General features: G+C 53.8%; 1 protein-coding gene across 1 annotated transcript in view; it reads left to right on the top strand.

Moving 5' to 3' along the window:
• The window catches only part of LSM14A (LSM14A mRNA processing body assembly factor), a 69,866-nt gene that overhangs the window by 9,641 nt on the left and 33,002 nt on the right, over positions 1–27,223 (top strand).

Here is a 27,223-nt window from a genome sequence, read left to right as displayed (position 1 = left end):
TCCCCCCCCCCGTCTGCGGTCTCTTCTCCCCCCCCCCCCCCGTCTGCGTCTCTTCTCCCCCCCCCTCCGTCTGCGTCTCTTCTCCCCCCCCCCCCCGTCTGCGTCTCTTCTCCCCCCCCCGTCTGCGTCTCTTCTCCCCCCCCCGTCTGCGTCTCTTCTCCCCCCAGTCTGTGTCTCTTCTCCCCCCAACCATACCCCACCCCCCACCCCCGCCTGCGGTCGGCCATACTTGTTTCCAGGAGAATTGTAGCATTACATGGTGGCCATGTATATGAATATCTAGGCACATGACGCCAGACCTGGCACGTGTGGACGCTTAGTGGCTCCTCCATGTCGTCCATATTCCTTTATGGGGTACTGGTGTCACTCCTGTACTAAGAGAGCGCTGATGATACCTCTCCCATAAGTGACGAGATGCAGGAATTTGGGGCCGTAACCTCATCAGATCAACCCTGAGTATTTACGAGTATTAGGCTGTGTGCCCACGGGAGATTGCACCTGCAGCTATATCCGCAGGGTTCCCGCAGGTGATCCCCGGATTCTGCAGCTATCCATTGCTGCGGTATTCCAGTGAAATAGCTGCGGTAAACCTGCGGACAGTCATGCGACTTACCTGCGGTAGTCCCGTCCTCTATCGCCATAGTGGAGAGGCGGGAATTCTGCAGCAGTTACGTGTGACATCCGCAGCATATTCCGCAGCCGCACATACCGCAGCATGGACACAGCACTCCCCATGTTCCATAGGATAACATGGGGAGTGTCTGTACTTGCAAAAACCTGTGGATTTATCTAGTAAATCCAGATAAATCCGCGGGTTTTCCGCGGCAAAATCCGCAGGTACATTGTCCTATGGGCACATAGCCTTAAAGGGAACCTGTCACCAAATTTGGTGCCTATAAGCCACGGCTACCACCAGTGAGCTCTTATATACAGCATTCCAGAATACTGCATATAAGAGCCCAGACCACGCTGTATAGTGTAAAAACACCTTTATAATGCTCACCTAGGGGGCGGTCCAGTCAAACGCCTCCTCTCTGCGGCGATCACCATCCTTCTTCCTAGCCGTCTGTGGATCACACGTCCTTTATCAACACAGGCCGGCATTGCGGTCCTGCGCAGGCGCACTTTGATCTGTGCTGCTGAGGGCAGATCAAAGTACTATAATGAGCAGGCGCGAGGAAGGATTAAAGACCGTCCGCGCATGCGCACTACAATACTGTAATCTGCCCTGAGCTGGACAGATCAAAGTGCGCCTGCACAGTACCTCAGTGCCGGCTAGTGTGGACGCATCAGCCATACTGGCCCGGCTAGGAGGAGGGCAGCAAAGAAGAGGCGCCGGACCGAAGAGCAGTGACACCCATTGGACCAGACCGCCCCCTGAGTTATTATAAAGGTGTTTTTACTTTCTACAACGTGGCCTGAGCTTAGATAGAGGGATGGATGGATAGAGGGATGGATGGATAGAGGGATGGATGGATAGAGGGATGGATGGATAGAGGGATGATGGATGGATAGAGGGATGGATGGATAGAGGGATGGATGGATAGAGGGATGGATGGATAGAGGGATGGATGGATAGAGGGATGGATGGATAGAGGGATGGATGGATAGAGGGATGGATGGATAGAGGGATGGATGGATAGAGGGATGGATGGGGATGGATAGAGGGATGGATGGATGGATAGAGGGATGGATGGATGGATAGAGGGATGGATGGATGGATAGAGGGATGGATGGATGGATAGAGGGATGGATGATGGATAGAGGGATGGATGGATGGATAGAGGGATGGATGGATGGATAGAGGGATGGATGGATGGATAGAGGGATGGATGGATGGATAGAGGGATGATGGATGGAGGGATGGATGGATAGAGGGATGGATGGATAGAGGGATGGATGGATAGAGGGATGGATAGAGGGATGGATGGATGGATAGAGGGATGGATGGATGGATAGAGGGATGGATGGATGGATAGAGGGATGGATGGATGGATAGAGGGATGGATGGATGGATAGAGGGATGGATGGATGGATAGAGGGATGGATGGATGGATAGAGGGATGGATGGATGGATAGAGGGATGGGTGGATAGAGGGATGGATGGATAGAGGGATGGATGGATAGAGGGATGGATGGATAGAGGGATGGATGGATAGAGGGATGGATGGATGGATAGAGGGATGGATGGATGGATAGAGGGATGGATGGATAGAGGGATGGATGGATAGAGGGATGGATGGATAGAGGGATGGATGGATAGAGGGATGGATGGATGGATAGAGGGATGGATGGATGGATGGATAGAGGGATGGATGGATGGATAGAGGGATGGATGGATGGATAGAGGGATGGATGGATGGATAGAGGGATGGATGGATGGATAGAGGGATGGATGGATGGATGGATGGATAGAGGGATGGATGGATGGATAGAGGGATGGATGGATGGATAGAGGGATGGATGGATGGATAGAGGGATGGATGGATGGATAGAGGGATGGATGGATGGATAGAGGGATGGATGGATGGATAGAGGGATGGATGGATGGATAGAGGGATGGATGGATGGATGGATAGAGGGATGGATGGATGGATGGATAGAGGGATGGATGGATGGATAGAGGGATGGATGGATGGATAGAGGGATGGATGGATGGATAGAGGGATGGATGGATGGATAGAGGGATGGATGGATAGAGGGATGGATGGATGGATAGAGGGATGGATAGATGGATGGATGGAGGGATGGATGGAGGGATGGATGGATGGATGGAGGGATGGATGGAGGGATGGATGGAGGGATGGATGGAGGGATGGATGGAGGGATGGATGGAGGGATGGATGGAGGGATGGATGGAGGGATGGATGGATGGATAGAGGGATGGATGGATAGAGGGATGGATGGATGGATAGAGGGATGGATGGATGGATGGAGGGATGGATGGAGGGATGGATGGAGGGATGGATGGAGGGATGGATGGAGGGATGGATGGGGGAGGGATGGATGGAGGGTGGATGGAGGGATGGGTGGATAGAGGGATGGATGGATAGAGGGATGGATGGATGGATAGAGGGATGGATGGATGGATAGAGGGATGGATGGATGGAGGGATGGATGGAGGGATGGATGGAGGGATGGATGGAGGGATGGAGGGATGGAGGGATGGAGGGATGGATGGAGGGATGGATGGAGGGATGGATGGAGGGATGGATGGAGGATGGATGGAGGGATGGAGGGATGGATGGAGGGATGGATGGATGGATGGATGGATGGATGGATGGATGGAGGGATGGATGGAGGGATGGATGGAGGGATGGATGGAGGGATGGATGGAGGGATGGATGGAGGGATGGATGGAGGGATGGATGGAGGATGGATAGAGGGATGGTTGGATAGAGGGTTGGATGGATGGATAGAGGGATGGATGGAGGGATGGATGGATGGATGGAGGGATGGAGGGATGGATGGATGGGATGGTGGGATGGATGGAGGGATGGAGGGATGGATGGAGGGATGGATGGAGGATGGATGGATGGATGGATGGAGGGATGGATGGATAGAGGGATGGATGGATAGAGGGATGGATGGATAGAGGGATGGATGGATGGATAGAGGGATGGATGGTGGATGAGGGATGGATGGATAGAGGGATGGATGGATAGAGGGATGGATGGATAGAGGGTGGGATGGGATAGAGGGATGGATGGATAGAGGGATGGATGGATAGAGGGAGGATGGATAGAGGGATGGATGGATAGAGGGATGATGGATAGAGGGATGGATGGATAGGGGATGGATGGATAGGGATGGATGGTTGAGGGATGGATGGATAGAGGGATGGATGGAGGAGGGTGGATGGTAGAGGGATGGATGGATAGAGGGATGGATGGATAGAGGGATGGATGGATAGAGGGATGGATGGATGGATAGAGGGATGGATGGATGGATAGAGGGATGGTGGGATGGATGGAGGGGATGGATGGAGGGATGGATGGAGGGATGGATGGAGGGATGGATGGAGGGATGGATGGAGGGGATGGATGGAGGGATGGATGGAGGGATGGATGGAGGGATGGATGGATGGAGGGATGGATGGATGGATGGATGGATAGAGGGATGGATGGATAGAGGGAATGGATGGATAGAGGGATGGATGGATAGAGGGATGGATGGATAGAGGATGGATGGATAGAGGGATGGATGGATAGAGGGATGGATGGATAGAGGGATGGATGGATAGAGGGATGGATGGATGGAGGGATGGATGGATAGAGGGATGGATGGATAGAGGGATGGATGGATAGAGGGATGGATGGATAGAGGGATGGATGGATAGAGGGATGGATGGATAGAGGGATGGATGGATAGAGGGATGGATGGATAGAGGGATGGATGGATAGAGGGATGGATGGATAGAGGGATGGATGGATAGAGGGATGGATGGATAGAGGGATGGATGGATAGAGGGATGGATGGATAGAGGGATGGATGGATAGAGGGATGGATGGATGGATGGATGGATGGATGGGATAGAGGGATGGATGGATGGATGGATAGAGGGATGGATGGATGGATAGAGGGATGGATGGATAGAGGGATGGATGGATGGATAGAGGGATGGATGGATGGATAGAGGGATGGATGGATGGATAGAGGGATGGATGGATGGATAGAGGGATGGATGGATGGATAGAGGGATGGATGGATGGATAGAGGGATGGATGGATGGATAGAGGGATGGATGGATGGATAGAGGGATGGATGGATGGATAGAGGGATGGATGGATAGAGGGATGGATGGATAGAGGGATGGATGGATGGATGGATGGAGGGATGGATGGAGGGATGGATGGAGGGATGGATGGAGGGATGGATGGAGGGATGGATGGATGGATGGATGGATGGATAGAGGGATGGATGGATAGAGGGATGGATGGATGGATGGATAGAGGGATGGATGGATGGATGGATGGATAAGAGGGATGGATGGATGGATAGAGGGATGGATGGATGGATGGATGGATGGATAGAGGGATGGATGGATGGATAGAGGGATGGATGGATGGATAGAGGGATGGATGGATGGATAGAGGGATGGATGGATGGATAGAGGGATGGATGGATGGATAGAGGGATGGATGGATGGATAGAGGGATGGATGGATGGATAGAGGGATGGATGGATGGATAGAGGGATGGATGGATGGATAGAGGGATGGATGGATGGATAGAGGGATGGATGGATAGAGGGATGGATGGATGGATGGATAGAGGATGGATGATGGATGGATAGAGGGATGGATGATGGATGGATAGAGGGATGGATGGATGGATAGAGGGATGGATAGAGGGATGGATGGATGGATGGATTAGAGGGATGGATGGATGGATAGAGGATGGATGGATTGAGGGATGGATGGATAGGGGATGGATGGATGGAGGGATGGATGGAGGGATGGATGGAGGGATGGATGGAGGGATGGAGGGATGGAGGGATGGAGGGATGGATGGAGGGATGGAGGGAGGGAGGGAGGGAGGGAGATTAAAGGGAACCTGTCAGCAGAAATTTCGCCCAAACCTAAGCTTCCCCCTCTTGCAGCTCCTGGGCTGCATTCTAGAAAGGTCCCTGTTATTATTGTGCCCAATGTGAGACCAAAATAAAGACTTTATAAAGTGGTACCTTTCTTTGTCGCTCCATTGGAGACCCAGACAATTTGGTGTATAGCTTCTGCCTCTGGAGGCCACACAAAGTATTACACTTTAAAAAGTGTAACCCCTCCCCTCTGCCTATACACCCTCCCGTGCATCACGGGCTCCTCAGTTTTATGCTTTGTGTGGAAGGAGGCACACATCCACTCAGAAAAAAAAAAAGATTTCTCATACATAGTATGACGGATGGAAGAAAAGAGGTCCCCTATGGGGTCCCCGGCATGCTCCCTTCTCACCCTACTATGTCGGCGGTGTTGTTAAGGTGGAGGTACCCATTGCGGGTACAAAGGCTGGAGCCACATGCCGTTTCCTTCGCCATCCCTTATGCGACTCTGGGAGAAGTGGGAGCCTCACCGGTCATTCACATGCTGAGACCGTGCTCCATCCGCAGCCCCTGGTGGAACCTGCTGGACCGGAGCGTTTTCATCCCCAGGGACCGGGCCCTGCACCTTGAAGGTACTCTGTGTCCCATGTGGGGACGGGACGGGGAGAGAGGTCGCCTTTCTCCCCAGTAGCGCCGTTCGTTGTTTTTTTCATCGGACTTCCGCGCCGACCGTGCCTGCTTGTCGGGCACGGCCTTAAATTTAGTCCCCGGCTTCATCGCGGCCTAGTCGCGAAAAATCCTGCCCCCGGGGGCCCTGCCTGTCAGAGGTAAGGGCGGGATTACCAACAGAGGGCTGGAGCATCTTTGCATGTCTCCCCTCCCCTCTAATGGACCACTATAGGGCCTCCAGATTCCCGCCTTTTGCCGGCGCCGCCCATGGCTCCACTCCCCCCTTGAGAGCTCCGGCGGCCATGTTTGGCATTCTGCCGGTGGATGCTGCAGCTGCACAGCTCTACAGCTCTGGGGGACCCACGACAGGGAATCTGGAGGACACCAGCAGTTGGTAAGCCACACCGGTCACCCGGTGCTGGTTCCCCTAGGGTGCCGTGATATATATATATATATTATATATATTTGGAACGGCTGTTTAACCCTTTCCCATATACCCTCAGTGGTCGCTCTCCTAAGGGACACTTATTGCTTACAGCATGTCGTCCACAAGGAGCAAAGCCCCTAAGGCACAGGTTTTTTTCGCAGCCTGTACCTCTTGTGGGGCTATGTTGCCTGCGGGATCCACCTACCCTCACTGTGATCAATGCTCGACTCCTGCCACGCTTGCTCAGCCGGAGCCTCGGGCACTTGTGGGCCCCTCGGCTCATGTAGACCCCCCTGCTCCCCCTGTCCAGGCTGCAGGGACAGAGTCACCGTCATTGGCCTCTTTCGCTGCGACACTCTCCCAGTCACTTTCTCAATCCATTGCACAGTCTATGGGACAAATGGTCATCTAAGCTGCTTGAGGCTTTGCAGTCCAGACCGGGCTCTTCACAGGCACCGGCCCCTGTTAGTTTGTCTCCTCCAGGGCCTTCTCGGTCCACGCCGCAGCGCGCTCCCATGATAGCCCCTAGGTCCCAGGCGGAGGACTCCTGCCCGGATCGCAGTCCCACACCGGCTAAGAGGCCTCGCTGGGACTCTTCCCCGGCCTCCTTACGCTGCTCTGGATCTCAGCTTGAGGACTCTCAGGATGACGAGGCGGACGGGGGAGCTCAGGGCTCTGACCCTGACTTCACCCTTAACCTTGAGGCGCCTGAAGGGGACGCCTTAGTAAATGATCTTATCTCGTCCATCAACCAGGTGTTGGATCTCTCTCCCCCGCCTCCACCTGTAGAGGCGTCGGCTTCTCAGCAGGAGAAACACCAATTTCGATTCCCCAAACGTACGCGCAATACGTTTTTTGATCACTCTAACTTCAGAGACGCTGTCCAGAAGCCCAGAGCGGTCCCGGACAAGCGCTTTGCTAAACGGCCCACTGACACGCGTTATCCCTTTCCACCTGAAGTCGTTAAGGGCTGGGCACACTCTCCCAAGGTGGATCCGCCAGTCTCTAGATTGGCTGCTAGGTCCGTTGTGTCTGTTGCCGATGGCTCATCCCTGAAGGATGCCACTGACAGGCAGATAGAGCTCTTGGTGAAGTCTATCTGAGGCCACGGGCGCGTCTTTCGCCCCGGCCTTTGCGGGTGTGTGGGCTCTCCAAGCAATCTCGGCATGTCTGACTGAGATTAATGCTGTCACACGGAATTCTGCTCCGCATGTGTCTTCCTTGACCTCTCAGGCATCAGCTTTTCTTCGGCGCTCCATTGGGAGACCCAGACGATTGGGTGTATAGTACTGCCTCCGGAGGCCACACAAAGCATTACACTAAAAAGTGTAAGGCCCCTCCCCTTCTGGCTATACACCCCCAGTGGGATCACTGGCTCACCAGTTTTCTGCTTTGTGCGAAGGAGGTCAGACATCCACGCATAGCTCCACTGTTTAGTCAGCAGCAGCTGCTGACTATGTCGGATGGAAGAAAAGTGGGCCCATATAGGGCCCCCAGCATGCTCCCTTCTCACCCCACTTGCGGTTTGTAAGGTTGAGGTACCCATTGCGGGTACGGAGGCTGGAGCCCACATGCTGTTTTCCTTCCCCATCCCCCCTCAGGGCTCTGGGTGAAGTGGGATCTTACAGGTCTCCAGGCACTGAGACCGGGCTCCATCCACAGACCCAGAGAACCTGCTGGATATGGAGCTGAGTATCGTCAGGGACAGGCCCTGCTACATTAAGGTACTCTGTGTCCCCGGGCAAGCGCGCACACACACACCAGCATTGCTGGGAGTGTTAGTGAGCCGGGGGCAACAGCGCGGAGCGCTCGTGCTATTATTCACTACAGCTTTGCTGAGTGACTTTATGTATTGGGAACTGCCGCGCCGGCCGCTGCTGGGTGTTTTTTACATTGTGGCGCGGCTGGGACTTGTGGTGCGCCGGGGACTTCCGCGCTGGCCGTGCACATGGACGGCCGCGCTTATTACTCGAGTCCCCGGCTTTGCGGCCTAGTTTTCGTTTCGTTCCCGCCTCCAGCCCTGCCAGTCGGGTGAGGCGGGACGCTGTACAGACAGTCAGCGCCGAGGGCTGGAGTCTGCTTTGCATTCTCCAGCCCCCTTCACTGGACACAGTGGGACGCCAGTTTCCCGCTCTTGTCTGGGGCACGCCCACGGCCCGCCCCTCGTCACACGAGCTGGAGAAGGACGCCGGCAGCCATTCCTGCACGCAGTCCGAGCTGGGGAAAGGAGACATGCTCTGGGCAACCAACACAGGGCTCTGGCGACCACACACCCGCGTTATAGGCGGGCGGTAAGCAGCACCTGAAGTGCTGACCCCACTAAATACCGAAGTGTCCATTTGTATTTTATGCTTGTATGCTATACACTGCACTGTACGGTCGCTATCTTTGGCTATATGCCCTCCTAGATGGCGAGATAACAGCAGCAAAAAAGCAAGGGTGCTAAGGCACAGGCTTTCTAGGCTGCTTGTATTGCATGTGCTGAAGTGTTCATTTGTACTTATGCTTGTATGCTATACATTGCACTGTACGGTCGCTACTCTTGGCTATATTCTCCTAGAGGGCTGGACAACAGCAGCAAAAAAGCATGGGTGCCAAGGCACAGGCTTTATAGGCTGCTTGTACTGCATGTGCTGAAGTGTTCATTTGTATATATGCTTGTATGCTATACATTGCACTGTACGGTCGCTACTCTTGGCTATATTCTCCTAGATGGCTGGACAACAGCAGCAAAAAAGCAAGGGTGCCAAGGCACAGGCTTTCTTTGCTGCTTGTATTGCATGTGCTGAAGTGTTTATGCTTGTATGCTATACATTGCATAGATGGCTAGAATACAGCAGCAAAAAAAGCAACACAGGCTTTTCTATGCTGCTTTTCCTGCATGTGATACTGTTCCACCGGCAGGTTCCACTGACCCCCATTGTGTGCAATGCACCCCTGTAGCACTTGGTCAGCCGGGGTCTCTACTAGAGGTGGCCAAAGGAACCACCTGTGAACCCTGTCCAGGGACAGGGACGGAGTTGCAGTTTCGGCTGATAGATTGTCATGGGATAGAGACTTTGCAGTCCAGACAGGCCATGGGCAATCTTGATTAATGCTCCCTGGCCACCCTCATTTGGAACATAATCAGTGCTCCGGGAGGTGTCACAAACCACCGGGGGGGTCACTCAGAAATCCCCCGCGCTGGCTACCAGTACGTCACAATCGGGGGGTAACAAGTGGGGGTCACCCCTCCTTTATACCTCCCGACCGACAGACAGAGCACGTGACGCGCTCTCTAGCGCCCCTCTTATAGTCAGGCCAATTATGGAATTGCCCGACAATAAGCAAGGAGGCCGCTATACTACTTATGCCGATTATTGAAGGGTCCCCGGTGAGAGTAGGGTATATATTCCCCCGACCTCCGCGGGCGGAATATATAAAATCTCCCCGAATCTCACTGGCCTCCCCACAATAATCCTTGGCACAATTCGCTGCCACCAACCGATTTACGGTAACTATTAGCCGAACACACAGACGTGGGATTCAAGATCGAGATAACAGAACAGCCCAAGATTAATTATATAATTTAATCAGCCTAAAGCACACTAGAAACTACAATATATACAATAGGGAATCTACAGAATATACATATGTCAGAGTACAGTTACAGATAAAGCATGGTTTACAACAGGTATGCAATTCAATCAGTTACCTTGTGCGTCTGGCCACAGGGGGGCGCTGTAGACCAGGTTTCTAGGAACTCCCACAGATGTTTCCTGCACGTGCCCCCAGCGAGAAGAACACTGGAAAATGGCCGAAGTAGGGTTATCAACCTGGGCACATCCAGGTCCCCTCCTACCTTCGTGACCTCACAGGGAGCACTGCTCCACCCCTGGCTTGAGTTATGGACAATATCCCAACATGGAATATGGGCCATAACTTTGCCTGGGAGCGTTGTAGGCGGACGCCAACGCTCTCATTGTGACAGCTATGAATTTAGCCACAGAACGAGGGGACTCATGACCTGTCTGCCAGTTCCCCATTGGCTGATATCACGCCTGGGGCATTTCCCAATGTCCTGCTCCCATAAAAAGGGTGTGCCGGCATCGTCCGCATGCGGAGACACCATTTTTATGGTTGCCATATTTATCGGAAATATGGCTTGCGAGATATGAACCATTTTTTACTGGAGTCGTTCTGTCTGGCTATTTCCATAGCCTTGCTAACTAGCTAGCAGCCCCCACTACAGGGTGACGGCAGGGGGTCATCCTGTGTCCATTGTTCCCACACCACCTCATCTCCATATCACAGGACATGGCCATGGAGGTGTAAGTGGAACACTGAGAACAAGAAGGGAGGGGGCACTGCCAGGGAGTGATGAGGGACTATGACTGGAGTCATAATTCATCTTCATATCCCGGGATTTGCCTCACAGGAGGGTCCTAGACATTCCAGGGTGAAGGCTCTGACACGGACGGCAGTCCCAGACAGCCTAAGCTAGCTCGCTGGGTGCGGCGCTCGGCTTCATCACTGGTCAAGGTCCCAGCGGGAGGACTCTCTGTATGATGAGGCAGACGTAGCTGATCAGGGCTTTGGTCCTGACACCGCTCTCAATCCGGATACACCGGATGGGGACGCGCCATAGTGAATGATCTTATAGCGTCCATCAATGGAATGTTGGATATTGCTCCCTCAGCTCCCCCAGTGGAGGAGTCAGCTTTACAGCAGGAGAAATCCTTTTTCAGTATCTCATGCGTATATTGAGTACTTTTCTGGCCACGCTGACTTCAGAGAAGCAGTTCAGAAACACCACGCTTACCAGATAAGCGTTTTCTCCAAACGTATTAAGGATACACGTTATCCCTTCCCCCTGACGTGGTAAAGCGCTGGACCCAGGGTCCAAAGGTGGATCCCCCAATCTCCAGGCTTGCGGCTAGATCCATAGTTGCAGTGGAGATGGGACGTCACTTAAAGATGCCACTGACAGACAGATGGACCTCTGGTTGAAATCTGTCTGTGAAGCTATCAGCGTGTCGGTTGCTCCGGCATTCGCAGCCGTATGGGCACTCTAAGCTATTTCAGCTGGTCTTGCGCAGCTGGTCTTGAGCACATGTACATCTGTGCCGCAGGTGGTGTCCTTAACCTCGCAATGTCTGCATTGCGACTTACCCTAGTAATGCTGTCCTGGGGGGACAGTCGAGGTTTCGGTCCTTCCCAGGCTCGGGCAGGTCCCAATTGTCCTCGTCCAAAAGGGCTCAAAAGGCTCAGAGGGGCTCAAATTCCGGCCGGGCTCAATCACGCCCAAGGACGGCTGCAGGAGGAACCGCTACCGAGGCGGTCTCCTCATGACTTCAGCTCTCTCTCTCCGCATCCGCGGTTGGTGGCAGACTCTCCCGCTTGGCGACATTTAGCTGCCGCAGGTCACAGACTGGTGGGTGAGAGACATTGTGTCTCACGTGTACAGGATAGAGCTCTGTTCTCGTCCTCCGGCTCGATTCTTCAGAACTCCCCCCCCCCCCCCCCCCCACCGAACCGATGCTCTTCTGCAGGCAGAAGGAGTGGTAATCCCTGTTCCTCTTCAGGAACAAGACACGTTTTTTTCCTCCAATCTGATTGGGGTGCCAAAAAAGGATGGCTCTTTCCGTTCCGTTCTGGACCTAAAACTGCTCAACAAGCACGTGGAGGCCAGGCGGTTCCGGATGAAACCCTCCGCTCCGTCATTGCCTCAATGTCTCAAGGAGATTTCCTAGCATCAATAGATATCAGGATGCTTATCTCCACGTGCCGATTGCTCCAGAGCACCAGCGTTTGCTACGTTTCGTTATTGAAGACGAGCATCTTCAGTGCGTAGCCCTGCCCTTCGGTCTGGCGACAGCCCTACGGGTTTTCACCAAGTTCAGGGCAGCAGTGGGAGCAGTCCTGCACTCTCAGGGTCACTCTGTGATCCTTACTGGGACGATCCACTTGTCAAGGCACCCTCTCAAGAGGCATGCCAACACAGCCTGAACGGGGCGCTGGAGACTCTCCAGAGTTTCGGGTGGATCATCAACTTTTCAAGGTTACATCGGGCACCGACCCAATCGCTGACATATCTGGGCATGGAGTTTCACACTCCCTCAGCGATAGTGAAGCTTCCGCTGGACAAGCAGCGTTCACTACAGACGGGGGTGCAGTCTCTCCTTCAAGGCCAGTCACACCCCTTAAGACGCCTCATGCAGAGGCAGTCACTTTCGCGCAGTTTCATCTGCGTCCACTTCAATGGGACATGCTTTGCCAATGGGTTGGGGAGTCGACGTCCCTAGACAGGAACGTTTCCCTTCTCAGACGGTCAAGGACTCTCTTCAGAGGAGTCCATCCTTCAGATCAATGTTCTGGAAATCTGGGCAGTGTATCTTGCCCTGCAAGCCTTCCAGCAGTGGCTGGAAGGAAAACGGATCCGAATTCAGTCGGACAATTCCACAGCGGTGGCAGACATCGCCCACCAAGGCGGAACACGCATCGCCAAGCCTACCAGGCAATCCGGCGGATTCTGACGTGGGTGGGGGACAGAGCATCCACCATATCCGCAGTTCACATCCCGGGCGTAGAACATTGGGAAGCAGACTTCCTCAGTCGCCTGGGCATGGACGCAGGGGAATGGCCTCTGCACCCAGAATGGTGTCAGGAAATCTGTAGCAGCTGGGGGATGCCGGACGTCGACCTAATGGCGTCTCGGCACAACAACAAGGTCCCGATTTTCATGGCGCGGTCTTACGAGCAGAGAGCTCTGGCGGCAGGCGCCCTAGTTCAGGATTGGTCGCAGTTCCAGCTACCCTATGTGTTTCCACCTCTGGCACTGTTGCCCAGAGTGCTACGCAAGCTCAGCTCCGCTTGCCGCCGCGCCATCCTCGTCGTCCCAGACTGGCCGAGGAGGTCGTGGTTCCCGGATCTGTGGCATCTCACGGTCGGCCAACCGTGGGCACTCTCAGACCGGCCAGACTTACTGTCCCAAGGGCCGTTTTTTCCACTGAATTCTACGGCCCTGATCCTGACTGTATGGCCATCGAGTCCGAGATCCTAGCGTCTTCAGGATTATCTCAAGACGTCATTGCCACCAGGAGACGGGCTAGGAAGCCGACGTCTGCCAAGATCTAGCACAAGACGTGGAAGTTATTCTTATCTTGGTGCTCTGCTTCGGGAGTGTCTCCCTGGCCATTTGCATTGTCTCCTTTTTCCTCCCTTCCTGCATCTGGATTGGGAAAAGGTTTGTCGCTCGGCTCCCTTAAAGGACAAGTCGCAGCGCTGTCGGTATTCTTTCAGAAGCGCCTAGTACGACTTCCTCAGGTACGCACGTTCCTGCAGGGGGGTTATCACATTGTCCCTCCGTACAAGAGGCCGTTAGACCCATGGGATCTGCACAGGGTATTAATTGCTCTCCAGGAGCCGCCCTTCGAGCCTCTGAGGGATGTTTTCACTTTCTCGACTTTCACAGAAAGTGGCCTTTCTGGTAGCGGTCACGTCTCTTCGGAGAGTGTCCGAACTAGCAGCGCGGTCATCCAAAGCTCCCTTCCTGGTGTTCACCAAGATAAGGTAGTGCTGCGTCCGATCCCAGAGTTTCTCCCTAAGGTGGTATCCCCTTTTTATCACAATCAGGATATCTCCTTACCTTCCTTTTATCCATTTCATCGATATGTAATGGCTTTGCATTGTTGGATCTGGTGTAGAGCACCCAGAATCTACATTCCCGCACGGCGCCCCTGCGCCGCTCGGATGCACTCTTTGTCCTTGTCACTGGTCAGCGCAAGGGATCGCAGGCTGCAAAATCCACCCTGGCTCGATGGATCAAGGAACCAATTCTTGAAGCCTACCGTTCTGCGGGGCTTCCGGTTCCATCAGGGCTGAAGGCCCATTCTACCAGAGCCGTGGGTGCGTCCTGGGCATGACGACACCAGGCTACGGCTCAACAGGTGTGCCAGGCAGCTACCTGGTCGAGTCTGCACACTTTCACCAAACATTATCAGGTGCTATGCTTCGGCGGACGCCAGCCTAGGTAGAAGAGTCCTGCAGGCGGCAGTTGCCTCCCCGTAGGGGAGGGCTGTCTTTGCAGCTCTAACATGAGGTATTTCTTTACCCACCCAGGGACAGCTTTTGGACGTCCCAATCGTCTGGGTCTCCCAATGGAGCGCCGAAGAAGGGAATTTTGTTACTTACCGTAAATTCCTTTTCTTCGGCGCTCTATTGGGAGACCCAGACGATTGGGTGTATAGCTACTGCCTCCGGAGGCCACACAAAGCATTACACTAAAAAGTGTAAGGCCCCTCCCCTTCTGGCTATACACTCCCAGTGGGATCACTGGCTCACCAGTTTTCTGCTTTGTGCGAAGGAGGTCAGACATCCACGCATAGCTCCACTGTTTAGTCAGCAGTAGCTGCTGACTATATCGGATGGAAGAAAAGAGGGCCCATATAGGGCCCCCAGCATGCTCCCTTCTCACCCCACTTGTGGTTTGTAAGGTTGAGGTACCTATTGCTGGTACGGAGGCTGGAGCCCACATGCTGTTTTCCTTCCACATCCCCCTGAGGGGCTCTGAGGAAGTGGGATCTTACCGGCCCCAAAGCCCTGAGGCCGGGCTCCATCCACAGAACCATTGAACCTGCTGGATACGGAGCTGGGTACCGTTCAGGGACATGGCCCTGCACCATTCAGGTACTCTGTGTCCCCGTACACACAGGCACAGCACACTCCAGACTTGCTGGGTGTGCTAGTGCGCCGGGGACAGTAAAGGGTTACAGTCACTGCAGCCTAGCTGAGTGACTTTATGTATGGGGAACTACCGCGCCGGACGCTCCGGGAGCGGCGGCGCGGCTGGAACTTGTAGTGCGCCGGGGACTTAGCGCCGACCGCGCTTTTACGGCGGCGGCGCTTATAAATCCAGTCCCCGGCTTTTGCGGCCTAGCTCCGCTTCGTTCCCGCCCCCACCCTGTCAATCAGGGTAGGGGAGAGATGCTGTACAATCAGCAGCGCCGAGGGCTGGAGCCTTATTTACATGCTCCAGCCCTCTCACTGGACACTGTGGGACGCCGGTTTCCCGCTCTGACTTGGGGGCACGCCCACGGCCCGCCCCTACTCACACGAGCTGGAGAAGGACGCCGGCAGCCATTCCTGCAGTCCGAGCTGAGAGAACGGACTCTGGGCAACCAGGCACAGGACTAGGGCGACCACACACCCGCTTATAGGCGGGCGGTAAGCGGCACCTGAAGTGCTGACCCCACTAAATACCGCAGTTGTCCATTTGTATTTTTATGCTTACACTGCATAGGTCGCTATTTTTGGCTATATGCCCTCTTAGATGGCGACACATCAGCAGCAGGAAAGCAGGGGTGCTAAGGCACAGGCTTTCTATGCTGCTTGTATTGCATGTACTGAAGTGTTCATGTGTATTTATGCTTGTATGCTATACACTGCACTGTACGGTCGCTAGTCTGGGCTATTTTCGCCTAGAATGACTAGACTACAGCAGCAGAAAAGCAAGGGTGCTGAGGCACAGGTTTTTTCTATGCTGCTTGTATTGCAGGGGTTGCAGTGTTCATTTGTACTTATGCTTGTATGCTATACATTGCACTGTATGGTCGATATTCTGGGCTATATTCCCCTAGATGGCTAGTCTACAGCAGCAGAAAAGCAAGGGTGCCAAGGCACAGGCTTTCTATGCTGCTTGTATTGCATGTGCTGCAGTGTTCATTGTACTTTATGCTTGTATGCTATACATTGCATTGTACGGTCGCCATTCCTGGCTATGTCCTAGATGGCTAGTCGGCAGCAGCATATAAGCAACACAGGCTTTCGATGCTGTTTTTACTGCATGTGACACTGTTCCACGGCACTGAACCCCATTGTGTGCAATGCTCCCCTGGAGCACTTGGTCAGCCGGGGTCTCTACTAGACGTGGCCAAAGGAACCACCTGTCAACCCTGTCCAAGGACAGGGATGGAGTTGCATTGGGATAGAGACTTGCAGTCCGGACAGGCCATGGGCAAATCATTGCTCCCTGGCCACCCTCATTGGGAATAAAATCGGTTCCCCGGGGGGGGTCCCAGGAGGCTCTCTGTATGATGAGGCAGACGTAGCTCATCAGGACTTTGATCCTGACAACGCTCTCAATCCGGATACACCGGATGGTGACGCCATAAGGAATGATCCTATAGCGTCCATCAATGGAATGGGGGATCTTTCTCCCTCAGCTCCCCCAGCGGAGGAGTCAGCTTCACAGCAGGAGAAGTCCCATTTCAGTAGCTCAAACGTATATTGAGTATTTTTCTGGCCACGCTGACTTCAGAGAAGCAGTCCAGGAACACCACGCTTACCAGATAAGCGTTTTCTCCAAACGTATTAAGGATACACGTTATCCTTTTCCCCCTGACGTGGTCAAGCGTGGAACCCGGGGTCCAAAGGTGGATTCTCCAATCTCCAGGCTTGCGGCTGGAGCTATAGTTACAGTGGAGATGGGACTTCACTTAAAGATGCCAGACAGATGGACTCTGGTTGACGTCTGTCTATGAGGCTATCGGCGTGTCGGTTGCTCCGGCATTTACAGCCGTATGGGCACCCTAAGCTTTTCAGCTGTCCTTGCACAAGCTGGTCTTGAGCATATGTACATTTGTGCCGCAGGGGCGTCCGTATCCTCGCAATGTCTGCATTGCGACTTACCCTATTAATGCTGTCCTGGAAGGACAGTCGAGGTTTCGGTCCTTCCCAAGCTCGGGCAGGTCCCAATTGTCCTCGTCCAAAAGAGCTAAAAATCCTCAGAGGGGCTCAGTTTCCGGGGGCTCAATCACGCCCAAGGAAGGCAGCCGGAGGAACCGCTACCAAGGCGGTCTCCTCATGGCTCTCAGCTCTCTCATCTCTCCGCATCCGCGGTTGATGGCAGACTCGCTCGCCTTTGGCGACATTTAGCTGCCACAGGTCACAGACCGGTGGGTGAGGGACATTGTGCCCACGTGCACAGGACAGAGTTCTGTTCTCGTCCTCCGACTCGATTCTTCAGAACGTCCCCACCTCCCCACCGAGCCGATGCTCTTCTGCAGGCAGAAGGAGTGGTAATCCCTGTTCCTCTTCAGGAACAAGACACGGTTTTCCTCCAATCTGGTTGTGGTGCCAAAAAAGGATGGCTCTTTCCGTTCCGTTCTGGACCTAAAACTGCTCAACAAGCACGTGGAGGCCAGGCGGTTCCGGATGAAACCCTCCGCTCCGTCATTGCCTCAATGTCTCAAGGATATTTCCTAGCATCAATAGACATCAAAGATGCTTATCTCCACGTGCCGATTGCTACAGAGCACCAATGTTTTCTACGTTTCGTGATGGGAGACGACCATCTTCAGTTCGTAGCTCTGCCATTCGGTCTGGCGACAACCCCACGGGTGTTCACCAAGGTCATGGCGGCAGTGGTAGCAGTCTTGCACTCACAGGGACACTCTGTGATCCCTTACTTGGACGATCTACTTGTCAAGGCACCCTCTCAAGAGGCATGCCAATTCAGCCTGAATGTTGCGCTGGAGACTCTCCAGACGTTCGGGTGGATCATCGACTTCTCAAAGTCAAACCTGTCACCGACCCAATCACTAACGTCTCTTGGTATGGAGTTTCATACTCTCTCAGCGATAGTGAAGCTTCCGCTGGACAAGCAGCGGTCACTACAGACTGGGGTGCAGACTCTCCTTCAAGGTCAGTCGCACTCCTTAAGACGCCTCATGCACTTCCTCGGGAAGATGATGGCGGCAATGGAGGCGGTTCCGTTTGCGCAGTTTCATCTGCGTCCTCTTATTGGGACATTCTCCGCCAATGGGACGGGAAGTCAACATCCCTGAACAGGAAAGTCTCCTTTTCACAGAAGGACTCTCTGCAATGGTGGCTTCTTCCCACCTCATTATCACAGGGAAGATCCTTCCTACCACCGTCTTGGGCGGTAGTCACGACAGACGCGAGTCTGTCAGGGTGGGGAGCAGTTTTTTCTCCACCACAGGGCTCAGGGTACGTGGACTCAGCAGGAGTCCACCCTTCAGATCCATGTTCTGGAAATCAGAGCAGTGTATCTTGCCCTACTAGCCTTCCAGCAGTGGCTGGAAGGAAAGCAGATCCGAATTCAGTCGGACAACTCCACAGCGGTGGCATACATCAATCACCAAGGAGGGACACGCAGTCGGCAAGCCTTCCAGGAAGTCCGGCGGATTCTGACGTGGGTGGAAGCCACGGCCTCCACCGTATCCGCAGTTCACATCCCCGGCGTAGAAAACTGGGAAGCAGACTTCCTCAGCCGCCAGGGCATGGACGCAGGGGAATGGTCCCTTCGCCCGGACGTGTTTCAGGAAATCTGTAGCCGCTGGGGAAGGCCGGACGTCGACCTAATGGCGTCCAGGCACAACAACAAGGTCCCAACCTTCATGGCACGGTCTCGCGATCACAGAGCTCTGGCGGCAGACGCCTTAGTGCAAGATTGGTCGCAGTTCCGGCTCCCTTATGTGTTTCCACCTCTGGCACTCTTGCCCAGAGTGCTACGCAAGATCAGATCCGACTGCAGCCGCGTCATACTCGTCGCCCCAGACTGGCCAAGGAGGGCGTGGTATCCGGATCTGTGGCATCTCACGGTCGGCCAACCGTCGGCACTACCAGACCGACCAGACTTACTGTCCCAAGGGCCGTTTTTCCATCGGAATTCTGCGGCCCTGAACCTGACTGTGTGGCCATTGAGTCCTGGATCCTAGGGTCTTCAGGATTATCCCAAGGGGTCGTTGCCACCATGAGACAGGCTAGGAAGCCCACGTCCGCTAAGATCCACCACAGAACGTGGAGGATATTCTTATCCTGGTGCTCTGCTCAGGGAGTGTCTCCCTGGCCTTTTGCATTGCCTACCTTTTTTTCTTTCCTGCAATCTGGGTTAGAAAAAGGTTTGTCGCTCGGCTCCCTTAAAGGGCAAGTCTCGGCGCTATCCGTCTTTTTTTCAAAAGCGTCTAGCACGACTTCCTAAGGTGCGCACGTTCCTGCAGGGGGTTTGTCATATTGTACCCCCGTACAAGCGGCCGTTAGATCCATGGGATCTGAACAGGGTACTAGTTGCCCTCCAGAAGCCGCCCTTCGAGCCTCTGAGGGAGGTTTCACTTTCTAGACTATCACAGAAAGTGGCTTTTCTGGTAGCGGTCACATCTCTTCGGAGAGTGTCTGAGCTAGCAGCGCTGTCATCCAAGGCTCCTTTCCTGGTCTTCCACCAGGACAAGGTAGTGCTGCGCCCCATTCAGGAGTTTCTCCCGAAGGTGGTATCCTCTTTTCATCTTAATCAGGATTTCTTCGGCGCTCTATTGGGAGACCCAGACGATTGGGTGTATAGCACTGCCCTCCGGAGGCCACACAAAGCAATTACACTAAAAAGTGTAAGGCCCCTCCCCTTCTGGCTATACACCCCCAGTGGGATCACTGGCTCACCAGTTTTCTGCTTTGTGCGAAGGAGGTCAGACATCCACGCATAGCTCCACTGTTTGTAGTCAGCAGTAGCTGCTGGCTCTATCGGATGGAAGAAAAGAGGGCCCATATAGGGCCCCCAGCATGCTCCCTTCTCACCCGTGATGGTGCTTGTAAGGTTGAGGTACCTATTGCTGGTACGGAGGCTGGAGCCCACATGCTGTTTTCCTTCCACATCCCCCTGAGGGGCTCTGTGGAAGTGGGATCCTGCCGGCCCCCAAGCCCTGGGGCCGGGCTCCATCCACAGACCCATAGAACCTGCTGGATTGGGAGCGGGAGTGCCGTTCAGGGACATGGCCCTGCAACTTCAGGTACTCTGTGTCCCCGGCAGGCACGGACACTCTCAGGGCTTGCTGAGCGTTATAGTGCGCCGGGGACAGTGGCGCTGTACGCTGGGGGTTAGGTCACTGCAGCTTTGCTGAGTGACGATTGTGTGTTGGGAACTACTGCGCCGACCGCTCCTGGAGCGGCGGCGCAGCTGCGACTTGTAGTGCGCCGGGGGCTTGGCGCCGACCGCGCTTGTACGGCGGCGGCGTTTTTAACTTTAGCCCCCGGCTTCTGCGGCCTAGCGCCGCTTCGTTCCCGCCCCCACCCTGTCAATCAGGGTAGGGGAGAGACGCTGCTCAATGGCTGCGCCGAGGGCTGGAGCCTTATTTACATGCTCCAGCCCTCTCACTAGGCACAAGGGGAAGCAGACTTCCCGCTCTTCGTCGGTGTACGCCCAGGGCCCGCCCCCCCTCTCCACAAGGACGCCGGCAGCCATTACACATGCGATCTGGCTGGAAGGAGGCAGCAGGCTCTGGGAGACCCAGACTAGAGGGATTTCTGGCGACCACACACCGCTCCTAAGCGGGTGGTAAGCAGCACAGTAGTGCAGGCCCCACTAGTGCCTCAGTGATATATTAGTGTACTTCTTTATTGGTAATATATATATATATATATATATATATATATATATATATATATATATATATATATATATATATATATATATATATATATATATATATATATATATATAGTGCACTGTAAGGTCGCTTCTGGCTGGACACTCTGTACTGCTCTGAGGACGCAGCAACATGTCATCCGCAAAACGCAAGGCTGCCAAGGCACGGGCTGTGTACACTGTTTGTACTGCATGTGGGGCTGATCTACCGGCAGGCTCCAATGATTTACATTGTGTGCAATGTTCAGTCCCAGTGGCACTTCGCCAGCCAGAGCCTATTGTGGTGGTAGCCCAGGCAGAGACGCCTGTGAACCCTGCCCCGGTGACGGGGACAGACTTTGCAGTGTTTGCTGATAAAATGTCTGAGGCTATGACAAGGATCCTGGAGACCTTGCAGGCCAGGCCAGTTCCTCAGACTATGGACACTGCTGTGGCTATGCTCACTGGTCCCCCTCAGTTGGAACTAATCCGTACTTCAAGGGGGTCTCAAGCATCACAGGCTGAAGTCTCTGACTCAGATGACAGTCCCAGGCAGCCTAAGCGTGCTCGCTGGGAAAGACCCTCGACGTCATCACACTGCTCAGGGTCTCAGCGAGAAGAGTCTCTCTGTGATGAGACTGAGGACGGTGATCAGGATTCTAATCCTGAGGCCCCTCTCAATCTGGATGCCCCTGATGGTGACGCCATGGTTAATGACCTTATATCGGCGATTAATAGGCTGTTGGATATTTCTCCCCCAGCCCCTTCTGCAGAGGAGGCAGCTGCACAGCAGGAGAAGTTCCATTTCCTGTATCCCAAGCGTAAATTAAGTGCTTTTTTGGACCACTCTGACTTCAGAGAATCAATCCAAAAGCACGACGCTCATCCAGACAAGCGTTTCTCTAAACGTTCTAAGGATACCCGTTATCCTTTTCCCCCTGAAGTGGCCAAACGCTGGACCCAGTGCCCAAAGGTGGATCCCCCAATTTCCAAGCTGGCGGCTAGATCCATAGTCGCAGTAGAAGATGGCGCTTCACTTAAAGATGCCAATGACAGACAGATGGACCTTTGGTTGAAATCTGTCTATGAAGCTATCGGCGCGTCGTTTGCTCCAGCATTCGCGGCCGTGTGGGCACTACAGGCTATTTCAGCTGGTTTAGCACAGGTGGATGCTATCATGCATCCAGCAGTGCCACATGTGGCGTCCCTAACTTCGCAAATGTCTGCGTTTGCGACCTATGCTATCAATGCTGTCCTAGAGTCTACGAGCCGTATCTCTATGGCGGCCGCCAATTCTGTGGTTTTGCGCAGAGCCTTATGGTTAAAGGACTGGAAAGCAGATGCTGGTTCCAAAAAATGCTTAACCAGCTTGCCATTATCTAGAGACAGACTGTTTGGTGAGCCATTGGCTGAAATCATAAAACAGTCCAAGGGTAAGGACTCTTCCTTACCACAGCCCAGAGCAAGTAAACCTCAACAGAAAAAGTGGCAGTCGAGGTTTCGGTCCTTTCGAGGCTCGGGCAAGCCCCAATTCTCCTCGTCCAAAGGGACTCAGAAAGGACAAGGGAGCTCAGATTCCTGGCGGGCTCACTCACGCCCCAGGAAAGCAAATGGAGGAACCGCTTCCAAGGCGGCTACCTCATGACTTTCGGCCTCCTCCCTCCGCATCCTCGGTCGGTGGCAGGCTCTCCCGCTTTTGCGACATTTGGCTGTCACAGGTCAAGGACCGGTGGGTAACAGACATTTTGTCTCGCGGGTACAGAATCGAGTTCAGTTCTCGGCCTCCACTTCGGTTCTTCAGAACCTCCCCACACCCCAACCGAGCAGATGCCCTGCTGCAGGCGGTGGACTCTCTAAGAGCAGAAGGAGTCGTGATCCCTGTCCCCCCTCTGGAACGGGGCCGAGGATTTTACTCCAACCTCTTTGTGGTTCCAAAAAAGGACGGCTCCTTCCGTCCCGTTCTGGACCTAAAACTGCTCAACAAGCATGTGAACGCCAGGCGGTTCCGGATGGAATCCCTCCGCTCAGTCATTGCCTCAATGTCCCAAGGAGATTTCCTAGCGTCAATAGACATCAAAGATGCTTATCTTCACGTGCCGATTGCTACGGAGCACCAACGCTTTCTGCGCTTCGTGATAGGAGACGAACATCTTCAGTTCGTGGCTCTGCCATTTGGTCTGGCGACAGCCCCCCGGGTGTTCACCAAGATCATGGCAGCAGTGGTAGCAGTCTTGCACTCTCACGGACACTCTGTGATCCCTTACTTGGACGATCTATTGGTCAAGGCACCCTCTCAGGAGGCATGCCAACTCAGCCTGAATTTTGCACTGGAGACTCTCCAGGCGTTCGGGTGGATCATCAACTTCCCAAAGTCAAATCTGTCACCGACCCAATCACTAACGTATCTTGGCATGGAGTTTCATACTCTCTCAGCGATAGTGAAGCTTCCGCTGAGCAAGCAGAGGTCACTACAGACGGGGGTGCAGGCTCTCCTTCAGAGTCAGTCGCACTCCTTAAGACGCCTCATGCACTTCCTCGGGAAGATGGTGGCGGCAATGGAGGCGGTTCCGTTTGCGCAGTTTCATCTGCGTCCACTTCAATGGGACATTCTCCGCCAATGGGACGGGAAGTCAAAATCCCTGGACAGGAAAGTCTCCCTTTCCCAGACGGCCAAGGACTCTCTGCAGTGGTGGCTTCTTCCCACCTCATTATCACAGGGAAGATCCTTCCTACCACCGTCCTGGGCGGTGGTCACGACAGACGCGAGTCTGTCAGGGTGGGGAGCAGTGTTTCTTCACCACAGGGCTCAGGGTACGTGGACTCAGCAGGAGTCCAGCCTTCAGATCAATGTTCTGGAAATCAGAGCGGTGTTTCTTGCCCTGCTAGCCTTCCAGCAGTGGCTGGAAGGGAAGCAGATCCGAATTCAATCGGACAACTCCACAGCGGTGGCATACATCAATCACCAGGGCGGGACTCGCAGTCGGCAAGCCTTCCAGGAAGTCCGGCGCATTATGATGTGGGTGGAAGCCACGGCCTCCACCATATCCGCAGTTCACATCCCCGGCGTAGAAAACTGGGAAGCAGACTTCCTCAGTCGCCAGGGCATGGACGCAGGGGAATGGTCCCTTCACCCGGACGTGTTTCAGGAAATCTGTCGCCGATGGGGAAGGCCGGACGTCGATCTAATGGCGTCTCGGCACAACAACAAGGTCCCAACCTTCATGGCACGGTCTCGCGATCAAAGAGCTCTAGCAGCAGACGCCCTAGTGCAAGATTGGTCGCAGTTCCGGCTCCCTTATGTGTTTCCACCTCTGGCACTCTTACCCAGAGTGCTACGCAAGATCAGATCCGACTGCAGCCGCGTCATACTCGTCGCTCCAGACTGGCCGAGGAGGGCGTGGTATCCGGATCTGTGGCATCTCACGGTCGGCCAACCGTGGGCGCTGCCAGACCGACCAGACTTACTGTCCCAAGGGCCGTTTTTCCATCGGAATTCTGCGGCCCTCAACCTGACTGCGTGGCCATTGAGTCCTGGGTCCTAGAGTCTTCAGGCTTATCCCAAGGGGTCGTTGCCACCATGAGACAGGCTAGGAAGCCCACGTCTGCTAAGATCTACCACAGAACGTGGAGGATATTCTTATCCTGGTGCTCTGCTCAGGGAGTGTCTCCCTGGCCATTTGCATTACCTATCCTTCTTTCTTTCCTCCAATCTGGGTTAGAAAAAGGTTTGTCGCTCGGCTCCCTTAAAGGGCAAGTCTCGGCGCTATCTGTCTTTTTTCAGAAGCGTCTAGCACGACTTTCCAAGGTGCGCACGTTCCTGCAGGGGGTTTGTCATATCGTACCCCCGTACAAGCGACCGTTAGATCCATGGGATCTGAACAGGGTACTAGTTGCCCTCCAGAAGCCGCCCTTCAAGCCTCTGAGGGAGGTTTCGCTTTCTAGGCTATCACAGAAAGTGGCTTTTCTGGTAGCGATCACATCTCTTCGGAGAGTGTCTGAGCTGGCAGCGCTGTCATCCAAGGCTCCCTTCCTGGTCTTCCACCAGGACAAGGTAGTGCTGCGCCCCATTCAGGAGTTTCTCCCGAAGGTGGTATCCTCTTTTCATCTTAATCAGGATATCTCTTTGCCTTCGTTTTGTCCTCATGCAGTTCATCGGTATGAGAAGGATTTACATTTGTTAGATCTGGTGAGAGCACTCAGAATCTACATTTCCCGCACAGCGCCCCTGCGCCGTTCGGATGCACTCTTTGTCCTTGTCGCTGGTAAGCGCAAGGGGTCGCAGGCTTCTAAGGCCACCCTGGCTCGATGGATCAAAGAACCAATTCTTGAAGCCTACCGTTCTGCGGGGCTTCAGGTTCCGTCAGGGCTAAAGGCCCATTCTACCAGAGCCGTGGGTGCGTCCTGGGCATTGCGACACCAGGCTACGGCTCAACAGGTGTGCCAGGCAGCTACCTGGTCGAGTCTGCACACTTTCACCAAACATTATCAGGTGCATACCTATGCTTCGGCGGACGCCAGCCTAGGTAGAAGAGTCCTGCAGGCGGCAGTTGCCTCCCCGTAGGGGAGGGCTGTCTTGCAGCTCTAACATGAGGTATTTCTTTACCCACCCAGGGACAGCTTTTGGACGTCCCAATCGTCTGGGTCTCCCAATAGAGCGCCGAAGAAGAAGGGAATTTTGTTACTTACCGTAAATTCCTTTTTCTTCTAGCTCTTATTGGGAGACCCAGCACCCGCCCTGTTGTCCTTCGGGATTTTTGGTTTGTTTGCGGGTACACATGTTGTTCATGTTGAACGGTTTTCAGTTCTCCGATGTTTCTCGGAGTGAATTTGTTTAAACCAGTTATTGGCTTTCCTCCTTCTTGCGTTTGCACTAAAACTGGTGAGCCAGTGATCCCACTGGGGGTGTATAGCCAGAAGGGGAGGGGCCTTACACTTTTTAGTGTAATTGCTTTGTGTGGCCTCCGGAGGCAGTGCTATACACCCAATCGTCTGGGTCTCCCAATAAGAGCTAGAAGAAAAGGAATTTACGGTAAGTAACAAAATTCCCTTCATCTCTTTGCCTTCGTTTTATCCTCATGCAGTTCATCGGTATGAGAAGGATTTACATTTGTTAGATCTGGTGAGAGCACTCAGAATCTACATTTCCCGCACGGCGCCCTTGCGCCGTTCGGATGCACTCTTTGTCCTTGTCGCTGGTAAGCGCAAAGGGTCGCAGGCTTCCAAAGCCACCCTGGCTCGGTGGATCAAAGAACCAATTCTTGAAGCCTACCGTTCTGCTGGGCTTCCGGTTCCATCAGGGCTGAAGGCCCATTCTATCAGAGCCGTGGGTGCATCCTGGGCATTACGACACCAGGCTACGGCTCAACAGGTGTGCCAGGCAGCTACCTGGTCGAGTCTGCACACTTTCACCAAACATTATCAGGTGCATACCTATGCTTCGGCGGACGCCAGCCTAGGTAGAAGAGTCCTGCAGGCGGCAGTGGCCTCCTCGTAGAGGAGGGCTGTCTTGCAGCTCTAACATGAGGTATTTCTTTACCCACCCAGGGACAGCTTTTGGACGTCCCAATCGTCTGGGTCTCCCAATAGAGCGCCGAAGAAGAAGGGAATTTTGTTACTTACCGTAAATTCCTTTTCTTCTAGCTCTTATTGGGAGACCCAGCACCCGCCCTGTTGTCCTTCGGGATTTTTGGGTTTTTTTCGGGTACACATGTTGTTCATGTTGAACGGTTTTTCAGTTCTCCGATGTTACTTCGGAGTGAATTTGTTTAACCAAGTTATTGGCTTTCCTCCTTCTTGCTTTTGCACTAAAACTGGTGAGCCAGTGATCCCACTGGGAGTGTATAGCCAGAAGGGGAGGGGCCTTACACTTTTTAGTGTAATGCTTTGTGTGGCCTCCGGAGGCAGTAGCTATACACCCAATCGTCTGGGTCTCCCAATAAGAGCTAGAAGAAAAGGAATTTACGGTAAGTAACAAAATTCCCTTCTTCTTCTAGCTCCTATTGGGAGACCCAGCACCCGCCCTGTTGTCCTTCGGGATTTTTGGTTGTTTTTCGGGTACACATGTTGTTCATGTTGAATGGTTTTCAGTTCTCCGATGTTACTTCGGAGTGAATTTGTTTAAACCAGTTATTGGCTTTCCTCCTTCTTGCTTTTGCACTAAAACTGGTGAGCCAGTGATCCCACTGGGGGTGTATAGC

This window comes from Anomaloglossus baeobatrachus, chromosome 10 (genome assembly GCF_048569485.1).
Source record: "Anomaloglossus baeobatrachus isolate aAnoBae1 chromosome 10, aAnoBae1.hap1, whole genome shotgun sequence".
NCBI lineage: Eukaryota > Metazoa > Chordata > Amphibia > Anura > Aromobatidae > Anomaloglossus > Anomaloglossus baeobatrachus.
Note: the sequence above shows the minus strand (reverse complement) of the source record. Positions and strands in the feature narration are given on the sequence as shown.